Source organism: Centropristis striata, chromosome 15 (genome assembly GCF_030273125.1).
Source record: "Centropristis striata isolate RG_2023a ecotype Rhode Island chromosome 15, C.striata_1.0, whole genome shotgun sequence".
Lineage (NCBI taxonomy): Eukaryota > Metazoa > Chordata > Actinopteri > Perciformes > Serranidae > Centropristis > Centropristis striata.
In genome coordinates, this window is record NC_081531.1 from 20993446 (window position 1) to 21016774 (window position 23329).

The 23329-nt window shown below is 44.6% G+C and overlaps 1 long non-coding RNA gene across 1 annotated transcript; it reads right to left on the reverse strand.

Moving 5' to 3' along the window:
- Positions 1-217: 217 nt before the first annotated feature.
- LOC131987235 (uncharacterized) lies at positions 218-23093 on the reverse strand. Its single transcript, XR_009395744.1, has 3 exons — positions 22903-23093; positions 19712-19795; positions 218-942 (listed from the first exon to the last, which is right to left on the reverse strand). It is a non-coding gene; the product is annotated as an uncharacterized LOC131987235 (long non-coding RNA).
- Positions 23094-23329: the final 236 nt, after the last annotated feature.

Genomic DNA, 23329 nt, shown 5'->3' on the forward strand with positions numbered 1-23329 from the left:
TGTAGTGTGAACCCACCGTAAAGTGTTAGATGCTTAAATAAAGGTTAAAATTAAACTAACTAATAGTTGTATTCCTGTTGAATACATCACTCTGCTTACACTTTCTATCTCGACTGTTATTTCTCACTAAAGGTCACTCGAGTCTTTTGTCATTTGCTGATTACAAATGTTCAAAAATGCAATCCTGATGCTCTTTAAATGACACGAGCTTCACGATTACATTAGTCAGTCAGTTTTCTTCCTTTATCACCTTTCTTTATGTTCTGCCTTAAGGCTGATGTTCACTTAATACATTGCTTTGACTCTTTTAACTTCACAGCTGCAAATTAGAAAGGTGAATATTTTATACATAAATGCAATATGCTAAGATTTAACAGCTTTTAAACCTGTGTTATACTGTAGCCAATTAATACACTATATAATGTTCAGTCACTTTTCATCTCACTTAAGATTGTTTTTTTTTTCTTTCAAAAAGAGCATATACAACAATATGAAGATATTTGTATTTTTAGTTGCATTCATTGTTAGGTGGCTTACAAAACTGAAATAATGCAAATGTGCTATCATATTTATCTTCAGTCTAACTTCGATCTCATTAGTCTAATCAACTCATTAACATGCTTTAGATAGAAACACTACACAGTAACCAGATGTGATGCATGGGTTAAATCATTCCGCAGTGAATTTACATTTCATTTTCTCAATATTTTCCAATTCCTTGTACCTGAATTGAGCCCATGCTCAGAGGCAAATTAACAGTCTTGAGGTTTTAACAGATTATGGATTGGAACAAGAGTAAAAAAAAACTTCTGTTCAAACAGAGTTAATTATGTTAAAATCTACCTGCAAATTGTATTCCCACTCTGGCAGTGAACAGCAAGGCCTGATATTTGCAGAGAATTAAGCTGTGTAGTTTCTGCAGAGCATTTGTCCAACAGCATTCTGTAATTCAGAAAAGGGCGATATTAAAAGTGTATGTCACCCTTGACAGTTTACCACTGTAGAATATTCCCTGTGGTGTTTTCTAAAGTATCTGGAATGTGTAATGCATTATTGATTAGTGTTCCACAAACGATACAGATAAAGTGTTTATCCAACAGCATTTATTGGCTCTCCACAACATCTTACCTGATAACAGGATTTATTACTACAAAGCAAGCCAGTCTCCGAATTTAGCGGGTTAGAGGTTTTAAAGTGATTTAACATTTATATAGAATCTACTTATAAATCTATTCTGCTAAAAGACCAGAATTGTTTGCTGCAGTGTTTATATGAATATATTAATTTTAAAGGTGAGCCTGAAAAATACTGTGAAATTTGGCAAACACCTTAATTAAAGACCAACCAGCAGCTTAATCATTTAACATTGACCATCTACAAATGCACAGTTAATGATGTTTGTCCTGAGAGGGTTGCTGCAGCAGGAGAGTACAGGCTCAGGGGGATAATTAAATTATTTTTAAAAGCGATATTAGATAACAAACAACAGTTTAAACACATAACTTTTATGCAGCTAGACAAGAGAATGCATAACTGTTGAAGGTCAAAATTCAAAAGAAACGGAAAACTCTGGTAGATGGACCTATAGTTCATGTTTTTTTATACAACAGTTAGTGTATTTATGAGAACGAAGCCTGAAGCAATAATTGACAGACATTTTTAATCTCTTTGGTGAACATGTTAACCATCAGATACCTATTTACACATCCAGTGGAGCACAGAGCAGCATTATTCCAGAGGAAATTGTTTAGCTAAATTCTACACTGTGGCCCTTTATAAGGCATTCATTGAAATACTTGGAAATTGGAAATTTCAACCCTAAAGTGTTATTGGGGGATATTATAAGACTTTTACTTCTGTGACTTTTTTTTCCAAAGTGTTTCATTTCAATGTTTCAAATCAATGTCAATTGAGATATGATTATTAGGGCCTCGGGGCAATCGCACCGAGCACTGGTCCCATACAGCAATAGCTGTAGGGACCAGTGCTCGGGGCAAAGCTGCACTCCAGGCCGCAAATTCCACTCTACAGAAATAATTTATACATAGAGACGTAGGAAAATTTGTCTTCTCACTCACAATCCTCTGGTAAAGCTGTCAGAGTTATATTTTGGGCGTAGGACGCACAGATGCGCTACCAACACGCACCAACAGCCTCATTGGCTCCCATATTAAAAACGCAGGAAGATTTCTCAAAAAGGGAAATTTAACAGTTTTTTTAGATCGCTCTAACAAAGCTATTTTTTCATTTTTCTTAAAAAAAACAAACATATGTAGACGTTCAGGAAGAACTCAGGATGCTCAAAGTAAAGTCAGATCAATGATAGGTATTATGGTTTTGCCAAAAATGCTTTCTGTTCGAGGCCAGAAATTCCAGTCCACCTCTGGCTGCTGTCACTCTTTCGGAACATTAACAGGTGTCAGTTATTTCTGTTGATTGCTTTGATCTTATTGCCTTTGATCTTTGATGTGATTACAGTTACAGATACACACACACACATGCACTAAAGTGCGCACACTCCTCACACATGCATACACATGCTTCATACACGCACACACGCACACACACACACACACACACACACACACGTGTAACTTTATGCGATTTTCGCTACACACACAGACACACACACACACACACACACAAATGCGCGCGTAAGCGCGCACACTCCTCCAGATACATGTTACCCTCTACAGAACTGAGGGGAACTGCACAGTTGGGTATTGATTCTTTGTGGGCTTATTATTACCGGTGACATTATGCATTAAGTGTATAGCATAGTTTTAACCCATTGACTATCCCTAACAATGAAATATGGATCATTGCAGCTGTAATAACAACATCGACATCATGTAACAATATAATTTGGATTATGATAAGAACTCAAATAAAGTATTTTTATCGGTTAATTTTTAGGCAAATATAACAATTGTGTTGTTTTCATCTTTTTGTCCCTCATCCTTTGAACACCACAGGATGGCTTTATATGGTTGTATAGCTATCTAGTCTTGTTGTTTAACATACTTTTTTATTATATATTTTTTGTCAGTCATATGCATTGTTATTGACTTTGAATCTTGCTTATATAACATATAGCCAAAGGGTTCTGCAATCTAAGCAGATGAGAAATATGTATCTCCTGTTGCCAAGTTGTACCTAAGATTCATCCAATTTACTTGAGTAATGAACGATGTTTTCATTGCATAAGAACTTTATGGGATAGTAATGGTTGTTCCATGTACTCGCCAAACCCTTAGGTGTTATCAGAGAAGTAGATCATCAAGTATAACAGAGAGTAGTGTCTTATGAAAAACTTTGCAAAAAAAGAAATGAATGGTCTTCATTTTTTTCTTTGGCAAGGGACCATAGTGTGACTGGGTTAATTTCATGTCAGACGGTTTGGACTCCCGTCCTCAGAGGGCAATAAACCTTACTTTATAAACAGTCTGGTTTTCCATGAAGAGGAGCTCTTTCTTTAGGGTTTCTTTCTGTTCTGTGGAGAAGGCATTTTGAGCCTGAAACAACTGTACAGTAGCGGGAATTCATAAAAGATACTGAAACAGCCATATCATTGGAGTCATTAATCAAGATAATATTCTGTTGAAGTGCAGTGGCAAGCAGATACCAGCATGAATTCACTGCTATCTAATCTGTTTCAAAGCCTTTTTGCGCCACCACCTTCTTTTGGACAGAGGTTATACCACAACACCCTAAAGATACTTCATGTCACACCTCCATCAAAGCGAAAGGAAACGGACACAACAGAAAGTCAAGTCCCCAGCTTCACACTCTCAGCTACACAGCAAGCAATACCTTACAACGTCAAACCATCAAGGTCATCAAACGCAGCTATAGGCAGCCAATCCAGTGTTATCAAGGTTGCAACAAACAGGTTTTCATTCCCAGTTGTAATTCAATAGCTAAAAGCTGCAGCTCTGTAATTCACTCTCAATTTGATTGTTGAGCCTCCTCCCCTTAAGGTATGTTATATCAACTTGCTTGAGAGAAATAACCAGAGTTTATCAAACAGAAGTAACTTGTCCATGTCCCAGCTTGAACATGAAAAAGTCATAGGCGCTTATAGTAGGTGATGGCTGTCTCTATTTCTCTCTCTGCATCTGTCTCTGTCTTTCAGTGGGCATTCTTATTTGATAGAAATACCCACTTTCAGGCTCAGCAGTGCAGAGAGAGAGAGATTCCCAGGTTTCGCAGGTACAGCTGGACCCCTGGGGGAATCAGCCCAGCTATGCCTTTAGACTGGCTGAATGCATCGCTCAGCTACTTCTTCTTTTCTCTCAGCTGGATATCTATGGCTCATTCACCTTGTTGAGAGCATAGGGCACCGAGGGAGCGATGGTGGGAGAGCAAGACAGAAAGATACTTTGTCAGCCAGTCAACCTGCGTGAGGTGCACAAAGAGGCGAAGAAATTGATGGTTGAAAAACGCAGCCTTCACAATCAGCAGAAGGGCAGAGAAAGAAAGGACAGAGGCAATAAAAGCGAAGAATGAATTATTCCGAGAGATGAACTTGCTCTATTAATAGGATAGGTGACCACGCTGGTCATTGCCAATCAGTGCCTGTAAATCCTAGTCCTCACAACCTGAGGTGTGCCATCCCCAGCCGCCTCCTCCTCAGCAGACAGATGGTCAACAAAACCAATTAACCTTTCTTCTCCTCTCACTGTCTCCCCTGCACCACCCATTCACTTCTCCATTCAGGCCTGCCCCCGGGGGAAGAGGCTGGCACAACCTGAGCTTTTCATCGAGAAAAAGACAGTCAACCCAACTGGACGGTGAGCATGAATCAATCAGAGAGGTGAGTCAAGTTGTACTGTGTCCTCCAGAGTTATTGGCACCCTTGAAAAAGATGAAGCCAAACAGCCATAAACGAGCCAAAACATCTAATGAGCAACACTTTTTATAGCGTTGAGTGTAGGACAGCGAGTCCAGAATCAGATTGAATTAAGTGTACATTGCTCTGCAGGGTTATTCTCAGTAAAAATAAATAAATAGATAGATTGGAAGATATGTCAGTAAAGAAAGCTAATGCCTTGAATATAAATAGATGTTTTGTAATATTTTATCCTATTGAGTATTATTTCATACAGTCTGCAGAAAAGTCCACAGTAACAGAATAACTGGCAGGCTTGTTGTGGATTAATCAAATAAAGCATGAAGGATAAACAAGACAAAAAATGAGCATGGAATTTTTTCCCGTCTGAGAATATTATTTATGCACTTTTGCACAAAAAAGGTTTCTCTGAAGTGATACATTTTAATTTCAGAAGGATGTGTTATGTAATTATTTGGATAGCTGCACACTTAATTTAATTCCTCCTTTTTATTGTGGCCTAATTTCACTTGCATTCAACATGACGGATCATAATTTGAGCCTCGGCGGAGATTGAGACTCCTTATGATGATTACAGTCATGTCATTATGTTCTCATACTGTGATTAACAGGTCTTAATGGCTGAGATACCTTGTGCACACGTTTCCAGTCAAAACCTGTGCACCCTAAGACCTGTTCAAATAAAACACACTTTTTAAATTTTTTGCTATTTCTGCCTAATGTCATGTCCTTGGTGGAGGTTTCTTTACATTGTACAGATCTTAGAACAGTACTTGAATAGAAGAAAATGGATGATATAATTATAAAGACAGAGTTCTTATTTCTGTGCTTACTGCAATAACCACAAATTAAAAACACAAAAACAACAAACAAGGCTAAAGCCTGATTTCCACCGGGCGCGTTACTGCAGCGTAACGTCAGCGTCGCGTATGACGTTGCAAATAGGTAACACTCTAATCAATGAGAGCTTTTCCACCGGGCGCGTAGCGTAACGTTACAGCAGCGTCACGTCAGCGTCTCTACGCGAGCATTAGGTAGGACTTCTATTTCTCCGCGAGACGCTGCCAAATCGCGTGAATCTCAACAGAGCAGATCGCACCAGACAGGAAGTCCGACTCAGAATCAGCGTAAAACACTTCCGCCCCTTTCAAAATAAAACACAATACGCAGTTCATGCAGCCTAAAACTACTTCACATCAACATAATGTTATGACCGGGGCACCAGATCATCAATCAATCAATCAAAAGGGTCTCAGAGGATCGGTGACACGGAAGAAAAAGAGACTGATTGTTGAAGTGGAACATCATACAATCATTTATGACATAACATATTGTTTTTATAAGGATAGATGGTCAGATCAACATATCTTTCACCTCAGAGAAGCAAAGTAAGTGGGTTTTTGTTGTTGTTGTTTACTTTATACACACAGTTTATCCATAGACTGTATAAATAGAGTTTAAAGTTTATCACGGGATCTTGCGGTCTCCCGTATGGTCAGGATTATCGCGTGATCTCGTTATCTCACGTGTATACGGCCGGCTTGCTAAGCTGACGTGCTGCTGCTGTAACGCGCCCGGTGTGAATTGACAGACACAGCAAAAACGCTGTGGAGACGTGCTGCTGCTGTAACGTGTCCGGTGGAAATCCCCAGTAAAGAGGTGTTTTTGGATTTAAAAAGAATAAAAAGCCAGCCAGCCAGCCAGAGTATATCGCAAATCAGGGGATGCACCATCCTTTGTTTCCTTCTCAGGCAAAAGTTTTAAAAAGACGACTCTTCACAGCAGGGGTCCTCAGATCGGGTGATTTACATCTTTCTACAACTATCCTCTGCAACATTTTCCTAAATTAACTGGTTTTACTGGTTATTGTAAATTATTCTCCATCTCCAACCTAAACGTCAGAATAGATAGTGTTTCTTCTTTAAAGTACTGTTCTACCACCCATAACGACACATGTGATCGTTTGTCAAAATGAATGTTTTACGGCTCACGGTACAGCGGATCATTCTAAAAATAGCACACACGTCATTATACATATAGAGTTTGCGGTTTTAAAAAAGGCTTCAGTTTCTGTGAATTTAGGCTACAAAACCACTGACCTAGGTTTAGGGCAAAAAACGTCCTGGTTAGATGTTATAAGAGACAGTTTAAACATGTGTATAAATGTACGGAAATGCCGGAAGTGAAGTAGTTACGAGGGTGACGTGAGCGAGGTAACTTACGTAAAAAGTAATTGATTTTTGTTTTCACATGGACCATTAACCCCGTTCTCCTGGGTGAAAGTCCGCTTTTTATTCGACCCATCCCGCCCTGAGTGTGATGTCCCATTTAAACTCTGCATCGCTGTCAATCATTACTACTAAATCAACAAGATGGCGGTGGAGGACAGTCTTGCTGCCTGTATAAACCACTTATATTGACATTTTTGAGGGAAGACCAGTCTGAACTGGGACAGACATTCATGGTTCCCAAATGATGGCTTTTGTGATGCCCACAATTTTCCTCTAGTATCACCATGAGGATCACATTTGTTCCACGAGATATTGTAAAGTTTTGTTTTTGATCAAATTACTACAAAACTATTGACCTTCCTGTGTAGCCTCGGTTGTTACATGCATCAGTGCTAATTACCGTTAATCACCAAAATGTTACGTATGTCACTATGAGCATGTTAGCATAATGGCATTTATATCAATGCACATCTATGCCTATGGACAACATATTTTCTCAGACTCTCACTATATCTTGACAGTAGTACCAGAGACAAATATTGTAGGTAAAAAATCATATTCCTCTGCTTCCTATTGCTCCTGTTGGCATTTGCAAGATTCAACCGTGCCGGAGTGAAAACAACCAATCAGAGCAGAGCAGTCTCGAATGCAGCCGTCAATGTCTGCTCATGAATGCCTGTCAAACTTTCACACTAGGCAGCGCTGATCAAATCTGAATCAAGATTATGTTACTGCATTGGCTATATCTGGCCTTAAACGTTTTCAGATGCATATTTTAGTGCATTGTTTAGCTGTAAAAAAATTAAAAAGTACCAACTGTGTCTTTAAACCATGTCCAAAATGATGTCTTATTTTCTTATGTTCTGTTTGGCCAAGGCCACCAAGGCTTTGAAAAAGGCATTTCCTTCTAATACTAGATACATGCTGGTGTGCAGGCCTGCAAGAATGCTCTTTCTGCTTGGTGCAACAGGAATGCACAAGGAATTTTTCCTGGTTAATTGGAACTGACATATTACGAGACAGTTAGACAATGCAGGATTGACACAACAAATGTAGGACAAAATCTAACAGGTGCGGACAGGTGCAGTAGTGTTGACATTTGAGAATTGGAAATTTTGTTGAAAATCTTCCCTAATGAAATGTCATGGCATGTTTGAGCCCTGTCTGTGTGTGAGAGTTGCTGAGCACAGAGAGCTATCTCACTTTGTCTTTGTTCTTCTCCCTCTCTGTCTCCCTCTCTCTGCGCTGAGATGAAGAGACAGATATGAGTGATGGCAACTGGCACAGGTGGGTATTGTTTGTTGGCAGAAGAAGAAAGTTGAGAAAGGAGATGACAGCATCAGCTTAATGTGTTTTTCTCTCTAGGTCTCAGTCAGGCACACATGCACATTTTTTGAGGCAGTCTCCAAACGTACACACACAATACCATGACACTGACACCCACATCTCAACATTCTTCTGACACTGATACACTCTCTCTCTCTCTCTCTCTCTCTCTCTCACACACACACACACACGCGCACACACACACACACACAAATGCTCACACTGGGGAACAATGACGAAAGCGTGAATGAGACTGAGATGAGAGGATACTAATAGCGTAGCACCTGTCAGCAGCTGATAAAAGGGCTCAACGGGTTGCCAAATGTCAATGAAAAAGGTAAGCTAGCAGTTAAAGTGTGTTATACTGGAAAGAACTTAGAATTCTGTGTGTAAATGTGTGTGTTTAATATGAGCTTTAGTCTAGTTCAAATGATTCACGTCTCCATAGTGAAACATTAAAACTACTAACTCAATTTTCTCTTTTTATACGCTTCCAGGTAAATATTACTACTAAATGAACAAGATGACATTAGAAAATAGGTGTGGAATCACAGATGACATACACTAAGGCAGCTTCATAGACCTTTGCATTCAATTTAAAAAATAAAATAAAAATAATAATAGTATCCCTGGGCAATTTAGAATTAAATTTCTTCTTTTAAGAAACAACAATTAATTTTAAATAATATAATAATGATAATAATTATAGATACCCTACATAATATAAAACATGTAGGCAAGCCTGTAAAAGAAAAATACCAACATTTACAAAATTATAACTTATTAAAGTAAATTAGTAGAAAATAGTACAGGGGATAAATGGTTTGACAGGCACATTAATATTGAAGTCAAGCTGTGATAGATACAGATGTATATGTAATATTAATAACCTATTTGTTGTTGTTATTTCTGGATTGTACTTTCATAATCGTCCCTCCATCATTTGGTCTGTTCTTTCTCAAGTACTACATTTTGTTTAGTTTTTTCCATTTCAAACAATATGGTCTTTGGTTTCCCATCCTCATCAGACACTAAGCCAGTTTTTAACAATATACGCATGCATTTCTGCAATGAAGTCGAATTGTCGGTTGTTTCTTTATCTCTTTCTGTTGATGCACCTCTACTCCAGTATTCATATCTAAATGCAGTTGACACATGCTTTTTCCTGTCCACTACTCTTGGGAAATACACATTTGTTTCCAAGGAGCAGTCAGTTAAAATCTGTAAATGCACTCAGTATCAGTCTGATGTGAGTATCTCCACCAGGGCACTGCTAAAAAAATGACACTTTTCATCAAACCTTTCCCGCGGTAAATAACCTAATAAATAAACTCATAAAATCCCACTTAAGATGGTCCTCAACTCCAAATGATGTGCAGCTCATCCTTTCGTTCATGGCATCTACAACTCTGTTTTCTTTTTTTATCCACAAAGTGTTATTTTGTGTGCTTGCTTGCAAAAGCACACTAATTGTTATTCCGTGGGCTTATTTTGTGTGCTTGCTTGCAAAAGCACACTAACTACTATTCACCGGGACTATTTTTATTCTTCTTCCGTTTCTTCCCAGAGTTTTGGCCGCACATACACAAAAAAGGTATCAAATCGACCGGCTCGCCCATGACAAGGGTGCTATGACTTTTCTAAGGGTTTCGACAAAAGGTTTCAAATTATTTTATTGCTTATATACTTATATTATTATTATTAAAAATAATATTATTACAACACGCACCAACTGACTCATTGTCTCCCATATTAAAAATGCAGGAAGATTTCTGAAAAAGGGAGATGTAACAGTTTTTTTAGATCGCTCTAACAAAGCTATTTCTTAATTTTTCTTCGCAAAAAACATATGTAGATGTTCAGGAAGAACTCAGGACGCTCAAAGTGAAGTCGGATCAATGATAGGTATTATGGTTTTGCCAAAAATGCTTTCTGTTCGAGGCCAGAAATTTCACTCTGTCCACCTCTGTCTGTGGAACACTGTCAATGGCAGTTCATTTCGGTTGATTGCTCTGCTCTGATTGGTCGACTCCACCTGGCCACCTTGTTGCTTAGCTACCAAAGCCCCCCCCTCCTCCAACACAGACATTCTAACACAGAGGTGTCAAACTCTGGCCCGTGGGCCAAATTTGGCCCGCAGTATAATTATATTTGGCCCGCGAGGAAATACCAAATGACAACCAGAGCTGGCCCGCCGGTGTCGCTGAGACCATGTGAACCAGTAACTCTGCCGCTGAGACCATATGAACCAGTAACTTTGTCGCTGAGACCATGCGAACCGCCGACTGCCACTGGGACCATGCAAAACGGTGAGTGCCACTGAGACCATGTGAACCTGCGACTGCTACCGAGACCATGCGAACAGACCATGTGAACCGGTGACTCTGTCGCTGAGACCATGTGAACCAGTAACTCTGCCGCTGAGACCATGTGAACCAGTAACTCTGCCGCTGACACCATGTGAACCAGTAACTTTGTCGCTGAGACCATGTGAACCAGTAACTCTGCCGTTGACACCATGTGAACCAGTAACTTTGTCGCTGAGACCATGCGAACCAGTAACTCTGCCGCTAAGACCATGCGAACCGGCGACTGCCACTGAGACCATGCGAACCTGCGACTGCCACTGAGACCATGCGAACCGGAGACTGCCACCGAGACCATGCGAACCGGCGACTGTGTCGCTGAGAGACCATGTGAACCGGTGACTCTGTCGCTGAGACCATGTGAACCAGTAACTCTGCCGCTGAGACCATGTGAACCAGTAACTCTGCCGCTGAGACCATGCAAACCAGTAACTCTCCTGCTAAGACCATGCGGCACGGAGACTGCCACTGAGACCATGCGAACCGGTGACTGCTACTGAGACCATGTGAACCGGCCACTGCCACCGAGACCATGCGAACCGGCGACTGTGTCGCTGAGAGACCATGTGAACCGGTAACTCTGCCGCTGAGACCATGTGAACCAGTAACTCTGCCGCTGAGACCATGTGAACCAGTAACTCTGCCTCTGAGACCATGCAAACCAGTAACTCTCCTGCTAAGACCATGCGAAACGGAGACTGCCACTGAGACCATGCGAATCGGCGACGGCTACTGAGACCATGTGAACCGGCGACTGCCACCGAGACCATGCGAACCGGCGACTGTGTCGCTGAGAGACCATGTGAACCGGTGACTCTGTCGCTGAGACCATGTGAAACAGTAACTCTGCCGCTGAGACCATGTGAACCAGTAACTCTGCCTCTGAGACCATGCAAACCAGTAACTCTCCTGCTAAGACCATGCGAAACGACGACTGCCACTGAGACCATGCGAACCGGCGACTGCTACTGAGACCATGTGAACCGGCCACTGCCACCGAGACCATGCGAACCGGCGACTGTGTCGCTGAGAGACCATGTGAACCGGTGACTCTGTCGCTGAGACCATGTGAACCAGTAACTCTGCCGCTGAGACCATGTGAACCAGTAACTCTGCCTCTGAGACCATGCAAACCAGTAACTCTCCTGCTAAGACCATGCGAAACGGCGACTGCCACTGAGACCATGCGAACCGGCGACTGCTACTGAGACCATGTGAACCGGCCACTGCCACCGAGACCATGCGAACCGGCGACTGTGTCGCTGAGAGACCATGTGAACCGGTGACTCTGTCGCTGAGACCATGTGAACCAGTAACTCTGCCGCTGAGACCATGTGAACCAGTAACTCTGCCTCTGAGACCATGCAAACCAGTAACTCTCCTGCTAAGACCATGCGAAACGGCGACTGCCACTGAGACCATGCGAACCGGCGACTGCTACTGAGACCATGTGAACCGGCCACTGCCACCGAGACCATGCGAACCGGCGACTGTGTCGCTGAGAGACCATGTGAACCGGTGACTCTGTCGCTGAGACCATGTGAACCAGTAACTCTGCCGCTGAGACCATGTGAACCAGTAACTCTGCCTCTGAGACCATGCAAACCAGTAACTCTCCTGCTAAGACCATGCGAAACGGAGACTGCCACTGAGACCATGCGAACCGGCGACTGCTACTGAGACCATGTGAACCGGCCACTGCCACCGAGACCATGCGAACCGGCGACTGTGTCGCTGAGAGACCATGTGAACCGGTGACTCTGTCGCTGAGACCATGTGAACCAGTAACTCTGCCGCTGAGACCATGTGAACCAGTAACTCTGCCGCTGAGACCATGTGAACCAGTAACTCTGCCTCTGAGACCATGCAAACCAGTAACTCTCCTGCTAAGACCATGCGAAACGGAGACTGCCACTGAGACCATGCGAACCGGCGACTGCTACTGAGACCATGTGAACCGGCCACTGCCACCGAGACCATGCGAACCGGCGACTGTGTCGCTGAGAGACCATGTGAACCGGTGACTCTGTCGCTGAGACCATGTGAACCAGTAACTCTGCCGCTGAGACCATGTGAACCAGTAACTCTGCCTCGGAGACCATGCAAACCAGTAACTCTCCTGCTAAGACCATGCGAAACGGCGACTGCCACTGAGACCATGCGAACCGGCGACTGCTACTGAGACCATGTGAACCGGCCACTGCCACCGAGACCATGCGAACCGGTGACTGTGTCGCTGAGAGACCATGTGAACCGGTGACTCTGTCGCTGAGACCATGTGAACCAGTAACTCTGCCGCTGAGACCATGTGAACCAGTAACTCTGCCTCTGAGACCATGCAAACCAGTAACTCTCCTGCTAAGACCATGCGAAACGGAGACTGCCACTGAGACCATGCGAACTGGCGACTGCTACTGAGACCATGTGAACCGGCGACTGCCACCGAGACCATGCGAACCGGCGACTGTGTCGCTGAGAGACCATGTGAACCGGTGACTCTGTCGCTGAGACCATGTGAACCAGTAACTCTGCCGCTGAGACCATGTGAACCAGTAACTCTGCCTCTGAGACCATGCAAACCAGTAACTCTCCTGCTAAGACCATGCGAAACGGAGACTGCCACTGAGACCATGCGAACCGGCGACTGCTACTGAGACCATGTGAACCGGCGACTGCCACCGAGACCATGCGAACCGGCGACTGTGTCGCTGAGAGACCATGTGAACCGGTGACTCTGTCGCTGAGACCATGTGAACCAGTAACTCTGCCGCTGAGACCATGTGAACCAGTAACTCTGCCGCTGAGACCATGTGAACCAGTAACTCTGCCTCTGAGACCATGCAAACCAGTAACTCTCCTGCTAAGACCATGCGAAACGGAGACTGCCACTGAGACCATGCGAACCGGCGACTGCTACTGAGACCATGTGAACCGGCGACTGCCACCGAGACCATGCGAACCGGCGACTGTGTCGCTGAGAGACCATGTGAACCGGTGACTCTGTCGCTGAGACCATGTGAACCAGTAACTCTGCCGCTGAGACCATGTGAACCACTAACTCTGCCTCTGAGACCATGCAAACCAGTAACTCTCCTGCTAAGACCATGCGAAACGGCGACTGCCACTGAGACCATGCGAACCGGCGACTGCTACTGAGACCATGTGAACCGGCGACTGCCACCGAGACCATGCGAACCGGCGACTGTGTCGCTGAGAGACCATGTGAACCGGTGACTCTGTCGCTGAGACCATGTGAACCAGTAACTCTGCCGCTGAGACCATGTGAACCACTAACTCTGCCTCTGAGACCATGCGAACCAGTAACTCTCCTGCTAAGACCATGCGAAACGGCGACTGCCACTGAGACCATGCGAACCGGCGACTGCTACTGAGACCATGTGAACCGGCGACTGCCACCGAGACCATGCGAACCGGCGACTGTGTCGCTGAGAGACCATGTGAACCGGTGACTCTGTCGCTGAGACCATGTGAACCAGTAACTCTGCCGCTGAGACCATGTGAACCAGTAACTCTGCCTCTGAGACCATGCAAACCAGTAACTCTCCTGCTAAGACCATGCGAAACGGCGACTGCCACTGAGACCATGCGAACCGGCGACTGCTACTGAGACCATGTGAACCGGCGACTGCCACCGAGACCATGCGAACCGGCGACTGTGTCGCTGAGAGACCATGTGAACCGGTGACTCTGTCGCTGAGACCATGTGAACCAGTAACTCTGCCGCTGAGACCATGTGAACCACTAACTCTGCCTCTGAGACCATGCAAACCAGTAACTCTCCTGCTAAGACCATGCGAAACGGCGACTGCCACTGAGACCATGCGAACCGGCGACTGCTACTGAGACCATGTGAACCGGCGACTGCCACCGAGACCATGCGAACCGGCGACTGCCACCGAGACCATGCGAACCGGCGACTGTGTCGCTGAGAGACCATGTGAACCGGTGACTCTGTCGCTGAGACCATGTGAACCAGTAACTCTGCCGCTGAGACCATGTGAACCAGTAACTCTGCCGCTGAGACCATGTGAACCAGTAACTCTGCCTCTGAGACCATGCAAACCAGTAACTCTCCTGCTAAGACCATGCGAAACGGAGACTGCCACTGAGACCATGCGAACCGGCGACTGCTACTGAGACCATGTGAACCGGCGACTGCCACCGAGACCATGCGAACCGGCGACTGTGTCGCTGAGAGACCATGTGAACCGGTGACTCTGTCGCTGAGACCATGTGAACCAGTAACTCTGCCGCTGAGACCATGTGAACCACTAACTCTGCCTCTGAGACCATGCAAACCAGTAACTCTCCTGCTAAGACCATGCGAAACGGAGACTGCCACTGAGACCATGCGAACCGGCGACTGCTACTGAGACCATGTGAACCGGCGACTGCCACCGAGACCATGCGAACCGACGACTGTGTCGCTGAGAGACCATGTGAACCGGTGACTCTGTCGCTGAGACCATGTGAACCAGTAACTCTGCCGCTGAGACCATGTGAACCACTAACTCTGCCTCTGAGACCATGCAAACCAGTAACTCTCCTGCTAAGACCATGCGAAACGGCGACTGCCACTGAGACCATGCGAACCGGCGACTGCTACTGAGACCATGTGAACCGGCGACTGCCACCGAGACCATGCGAACCGGCGACTGTGTCGCTGAGAGACCATGTGAACCGGTGACTCTGTCGCTGAGACCATGTGAACCAGTAACTCTGCCGCTGAGACCATGTGAACCACTAACTCTGCCTCTGAGACCATGCAAACCAGTAACTCTCCTGCTAAGACCATGCGAAACGGCGACTGCCACTGAGACCATGCGAACCGGCGACTGCTACTGAGACCATGTGAACCGGCGACTGCCACCGAGACCATGCGAACCGGCGACTGTGTCGCTGAGAGACCATGTGAACCGGTGACTCTGTCGCTGAGACCATGTGAACCAGTAACTCTGCCGCTGAGACCATGTGAACCAGTAACTCTGCCGCTGAGACCATGTGAACCAGTAACTCTGCCTCTGAGACCATGCAAACCAGTAACTCTCCTGCTAAGACCATGCGAAACGGAGACTGCCACTGAGACCATGCGAACCGGCGACTGCTACTGAGACCATGTGAACCGGCAACTGCCACCGAGACCATGCGAACCGGCGACTGTGTCGCTGAGAGACCATGTGAACCGGTGACTCTGTCGCTGAGACCATGTGAACCAGTAACTCTGCCGCTGAGACCATGTGAACCAGTAACTCTGCCTCTGAGACCATGCAAACCAGTAACTCTCCTGCTAAGACCATGCGAAACGGAGACTGCCACTGAGACCATGCGAACCGGCGACTGCTACTGAGACCATGTGAACCGGCGACTGCCACCGAGACCATGCGAACCGGCGACTGTGTCGCTGAGAGACCATGTGAACCGGTGACTCTGTCGCTGAGACCATGTGAACCAGTAACTCTGCCGCTGAGACCATGTGAACCAGTAACTCTGCCGCTGAGACCATGTGAACCAGTAACTCTGCCTCTGAGACCATGCAAACCAGTAACTCTCCTGCTAAGACCATGCGAAACGGAGACTGCCACTGAGACCATGCGAACCGGCGACTGCTACTGAGACCATGTGAACCGGCGACTGCCACCGAGACCATGCGAACCGGCGACTGTGTCGCTGAGAGACCATGTGAACCGGTGACTCTGTCGCTGAGACCATGTGAACCAGTAACTCTGCCGCTGAGACCATGTGAACCAGTAACTCTGCCTCTGAGACCATGCAAACCAGTAACTCTCCTGCTAAGACCATGCGAAACGGCGACTGCCACTGAGACCATGCGAACCGGCGACTGCTACTGAGACCATGTGAACCGGCGACTGCCACCGAGACCATGCGAACCGGCGACTGTGTCGCTGAGAGACCATGTGAACCGGTGACTCTGTCGCTGAGACCATGTGAACCAGTAACTCTGCCGCTGAGACCATGTGAACCACTAACTCTGCCTCTGAGACCATGCAAACCAGTAACTCTCCTGCTAAGACCATGCGAAACGGCGACTGCCACTGAGACCATGCGAACCGGCGACTGCTACTGAGACCATGTGAACCGGCGACTGCCACCGAGACCATGCGAACCGGCGATTGTGTCGCTGAGAGACCATGTGAACCGGTGACTCTGTCGCTGAGACCATGTGAACCAGTAACTCTGCCGCTGAGACCATGTGAACCAGTAACTCTGCCGCTGAGACCATGTGAACCAGTAACTCTGCCTCTGAGACCATGCAAACCAGTAACTCTCCTGCTAAGACCATGCGAAACGGAGACTGCCACTGAGACCATGCGAACCGGCGACTGCTACTGAGACCATGTGAACCGGCGACTGCCACCGAGACCATGCGAACCGGCGACTGTGTCGCTGAGAGACCATGTGAACCGGTGACTCTGTCGCTGAGACCATGTGAACCAGTAACTCTGCCGCTGAGACCATGTGAACCAGTAACTCTGCCTCTGAGACCATGCAAACCAGTAACTCTCCTGCTAAGACCATGCGAAACGGCGACTGCCACCGAGACCATGCGAACCGGCGACTGCTACTGAGACCATGTGAACCGGCGACTGCCACCGAGACCATGCGAACCGGCGACTGTGTCGCTGAGAGACCATGTGAACCGGTGACTCTGTCGCTGAGACCATGTGAACCAGTAACTCTGCCGCTGAGACCATGTGAACCAGTAACTCTGCCGCTGAGACCATGTGAACCAGTAACTCTGCCTCTGAGACCATGCAAACCAGTAACTCTCCTGCTAAGACCATGCGAAACGGAGACTGCCACTGAGACCATGCGAACCGGCGACTGCTACTGAGACCATGTGAACCGGCGACTGCCACCGAGACCATGCGAACCGGCGACTGTGTCGCTGAGAGACCATGTGAACCGGTGACTCTGTCGCTGAGACCATGTGAACCAGTAACTCTGCCGCTGAGACCATGTGAACCAGTAACTCTGCCTCTGAGACCATGCAAACCAGTAACTCTCCTGCTAAGACCATGCGAAACGGAGACTGCCACTGAGACCATGCGAACCGGCGACTGCTACTGAGACCATGTGAACCGGCGACTGCCACCGAGACCATGCGAACCGGCGACTGTGTCGCTGAGAGACCATGTGAACCGGTGACTCTGTCGCTGAGACCATGTGAACCAGTAACTCTGCCGCTGAGACCATGTGAACCAGTAACTCTGCCTCTGAGACCATGCAAACCAGTAACTCTCCTGCTAAGACCATGCGAAACGGCGACTGCCACTGAGACCATGCGAACCGGCGACTGCTACTGAGACCATGTGAACCGGCCACTGCCACCGAGACCATGCGAACCGGCGACTGTGTCGCTGAGAGACCATGTGAACCGGTGACTCTGTCGCTGAGACCATGTGAACCAGTAACTCTGCCGTTGAGACCATGTGAACCAGTAACTTTGTCGCTGACACCATGTGAACGAGTAACTCTGCCGCTGAGACCATGTGAACCAGTAACTTTGTCGCTGAGACCATGCAAACCAGTAACTCTCCTGCTCAGACCATGCGAACCGGCGACTGCCACTGAGACCATGCGAACCTGCGACTGCCACTGAGACCATGCGAACCTGCAACTGCTACTGAGACCATGCGAACCGACGACTGCCACCGAGACCATGCGAACCAGCGACTGTGTCGCTGAGAGACCATGTGAACCGATGACTCTGCCGCTGAGACCATGTGAACCAGTAACTCTGCCGCTGAGACCATGTGAACCAGTAACTCTGCCTCTGAGACCATGCAAACCAGTAACTCTCCTGCTAAGACCATGCGAAATGGCGACTGCCACCGAGACCATGCGAACCGGCGACTGTGTCGCTGAGAGACCATGTGAACCGGTGACTCTGTCACTGAGACCATGTGAACCAGTAACTCTGCCACTGAGACCATGTGAACCAGTAACTCTGCCGCTGAGACCATGTGAACCAGTAACTCTGCCGCTGAGACCATATTTCACCTGAAATTAATATATTATTAATGCGGGCTTATTAAGGATATTTAACCCATCATTTCAGGACTGTCAATAATTTTTCATTTTATCCAATGAGACTTGAAGTTTATTATTGTGTTTGTGGTAATCTACATTTGAATGTCATTATAGTTATGTTTTAGAAGATAAAACTAATGTTAATTGCAAAATGAATGTCACTGAAAATAATGTTAATGTCATTGAAAGGCCTTGAAAATCTACCATTGCTTTTTTTGTTTGTTTGATGTGCTTCTCTCTGGTTCAGGATTTGCAAAACTATCGTAAAATTTTGAAGCAACCAAGTAGGTTGATAGTTATGTATACAGATAGCTTTCCCCTGTGACGCCGGTGTTGGTCTCTTGCATGCAATGTTTAGACTTACCCTTTTTCGCCCCCTCCCCAGCAACAACAATTACAAATATCACAAAAGTTTTGTTAATCTAAAAAGTTACCATCAAGATGTAACCTCTCCTTTGATGGAAGTGTGTGCAATGGTTGGTTTAAAAAAAAAAAAAGATGATGTTTAGTATGATTGACTTGCATTAAGCCATGTATTTAAATATACATTTCATGTTTGTTGAAATGGAATACAGACAATGTTTTGTGTATCACAATTAATGAACATTATTGTTACCAATTTTTTTTTTACTAGTTACTAGTTTTTGTACTAATAATCTATTTTGCCCCATTCTCTGATTTAAAAATGAATAAATACATGAATAATACTAATAATATTGATTATCCCAAATACACCTTTCCTTCAGATATATTTGTATATCACTATACATGACATCACAGAACAGTGGTTGAAAGTTCTTTATGAATAATAATTTCAGTGTTTCTCAACATTACAAAAGCATTTTTTTTTTTTTATTGCTTACCTGAAAAGGTGAAGACAAACAACTGAATGCTGAAGGTCAACGAAGAACTGGATACTCAAGTCTCTTAGGTGAAGTAGTGTTTATCTAGAACAGGATGACAACCGTGAGCATTGCAGCAATGTAATAATAATGTGTAATTAATGTTTTAAATAACCGAATTAATGTATCACTTATTCATAAAAATCAGTATGAAGCTGAATATAATCATTAGAATGAAATACACACATAGCACCTCGAGAAACACAGCAAAATTTTCAGCATATGTGCCCCTCTGCATCCTTTATAGATAATATAAATTTTAACTTTCTTCATACATTTTTACGTGTTTTATACATTTTTATAGCACCCATGGTCCTCAGGGGTCAAAAAGGACCTCATGACATTAGACTGGTTTTAGGAAATGTAGAAAAAAAATTTACCAACTTTTTTTTCACCTTTTAAGGTAACTCATGACCAAAAAAATGTATATTTCATTTTCATATTTTTTTCATTATTATTGGTCAATTTTATTCAAATATACAAATATCAAAACATAAGTTCCACTAAAAGTTGGCATGACCTACTCTGTGCATTCCCATCAAGAATTATTTTTTTCCATTACTATTGAAAAAAGTATTCAGGGTTTTTTAAAACTTTTTTCTCTCTTGAAATGAGCCCTAATTTAAGCCATTAATGGCTATGACTCTGGTATTACAAATACACCTTATTACATAATAACCTCTATTATCAAAATATTCCTGCAGTATTAAAATCAGAAGAAAAACAGGATTAAAGCCTACAATGAAAATGCTTCACAGCACCATTTGAGGACACACACACACACACACACACAGAGTACATTAATATTAGTCACAGGAGCACATACTTCAGGTACCAGTTGACATGACAAATTGGAAAAAAGAAATTGTAATAGTTTGGGTAATAGTCTGCTAACAGTAGTGAGTAACATTGACATTGACACAATGTAAATCTTAAATGGTGAAGTAAACTACCAGTTCATCATTACAGTAAATTTCTACAGCCCTGACTCCATGGTTAAATGTATATCCCCATGATTATCTTTTCTTTTTAACCTCTCATTACCAAGTGACATGAGTTTCAGTTTAATATTATCCAAATACACCGAATGTTCAAATTTAGCCATTGATGAGTATGACATTGGTATTACTATTACACCTTATTACATAAGAATACCAAAACATCCTCACAAAAAACAGGACTATTATCAAGAAGCTACCATCAAAATCCACATACAATTAGCTACATATCACAGTTTTTAAAAAAAATTAGTCAGGCCAACATTGTACACAAACCCTACATTAAAAACGGCATTTAGACAACATTAATCAAGGAAAATAGCATAAGCTGGCAATTTTTTAGCATTATTATATTATTATTAGCATAATGACACCTTCCCAGATAGACACAAGACAAAGCACAGCAATCATACTGATAATCTAGGCCACAACAACTGTTGTGGCCTAGATTAGATAGATATTCTGCCTCGACGGACCATTTATAAATTGCTTGGACATGATGCTAAAGCTAGCTCGCTAGAGAGCGCTAGGTCAGATCTAAGACCAGTAGCCGCGAATAAATTAGCAAAATAAAATGACAAACATCGTCCAAATGAAACTCAAATAACTTGCAACTACATTTCACAAAATTTTCGACAGCAGTTTAAAAGTTCAAATATGAAAATGCTAACATTATAAGGCACAATTGTAACGGTAGTATGCTAGTAGTATGTCTTCTTACCTCAGACGAAAAGCCAGAGAGGCCGAGTCCTGCCAGCTTTGATGTAAATCCGACAGGATTTACATCAAAGCCAAAACACAAGGAGCCAATCAGATTCGCCCCATAACTGTGCTCCAATCCTGTGATTCCCAACAGCTGTTCCGCGGCACACAAGTGTGCCGTAAGAAATCATCAGGTGTGCCGTGGAAGATTATCCAATCTCTAAGTGAGCGGCGTGAAGTGAGAGGCAGAACAATTAAATGCTCTTCCAACAGAGTGCAGTGTATCAGTGAATCTCGCGAATTCACGCGTAATCAAGTGATATAACCGGAAGAGAATCAACATCTCATTAATGACTGGAGACAAATCCAGGGACTCTGCTCTATGAAATCTTCCTCCAGAAAATGCTAACTACAGACGCTGGAGTGTTTTTAATTTCACCGCCGTTATAACCGGAGCTCTACTGAGAGCACAACACTCAGTACAGTACAGCGGCATCAATCCACCGCAGTGACAGACAGGCAGTGAGACAGGTCAAGTTAAGTCAGCAGGTATTAAGTCATCAACTATGTCCATAATCCAAAACAAACCTATACACAAACACAATAATTGAAACGCAGCTGTCCGACTCTGTCCCTCTGTGAGCCTCTTATTAAACACACCTTTCACCTCAAACAGCAGCCCTCATAAATACCCTCACCACTCTGAGCCTAAACATGAACATATCTGCAGCTCAGGATTGGTCTGAAATGACTGTCAAAAATGAAAAAGTAACCACAATAATATTAAAAAAACACCTGTCTTAAAACCCAAATAATTCCACATCATCATTTAATTCCTTGGCCAGAGGAGCTCATCACAGCTGATGCAAACCTCTAAAGAAATGATTATTTTTACTTATTATTTCTTACCGTGACTCCACTTTCTACAAGTCAGTCAGTCGGGTTATCCTAAATTCCGCCTATCCTAAATACCTCCCTCACCACATCTTGCAGGCTATATTCTTGTGATGCGTGCAGTTTAGCATGCGCTATTCCTTTACTTGGCCTAACTGCTTCAAATGCGTCTCCATGTGTAGTGGCAGATTTTTAAAATAAAAAAAGCAGCTTCTGCTCAACAGAAGTATTGACAGTAGCTAGCTAAAAAAAAATCATGTTGTCACCCAGACTTCTCAGACATGTTTTGCATCACACTCTTTCCTCCACAAGAAAACGTGTTCTTTCAACCTAGCCGGCCATTTGATGTCATTGTTAGCTAACGCTAATGTTAGCTAGTAATTAGCTATTACCGTTAGCATGGAGCGACATACGTCAGATACGTCTGATAACTATTGAAAATGGAAACATTGTTCGCATCTTCTCCACCATATTCCTGTCTCACGTTTAGCGTTTATTTATTATATTTTATGTTAAACCACCGGCGATTACTGACGTTAGTTAGCTTGACCTAGTTACCTGCTGTTGACAGGACGCTCCGGTGTCTCCGCTCGGACATCCTTCAGCTCGGACATCCTTCAGGGACAGCACGTCCTCTTCCCGGCACAGTACTCCAAATGTGCGAACATTTGTTACACATGCTTCACCACGCATGGTATGGTCCAGGTCAGCCTCCTGACAGCAGATTCAGACTCAGGACACAACGACACCAGGTGCTGCCGAGCTCCGCCCCCCAGACGAGCTCCGGCTCCACATCCTCCTCTTTCCGGACCACCGCTCCAGTCTCTGATCAGAAAGTCTTCCAATGTTTGTGGGCTGTCTGAGAAGACTGACATAAATTAAGACGACCGCCATCCTCTGCTTCAGGGAGACAGCCTGCACCGCTGGACTGCAGGTCTCTGCTCGGTGCCACGGCAAACCCATGGATCTAACACTTTAACTACTG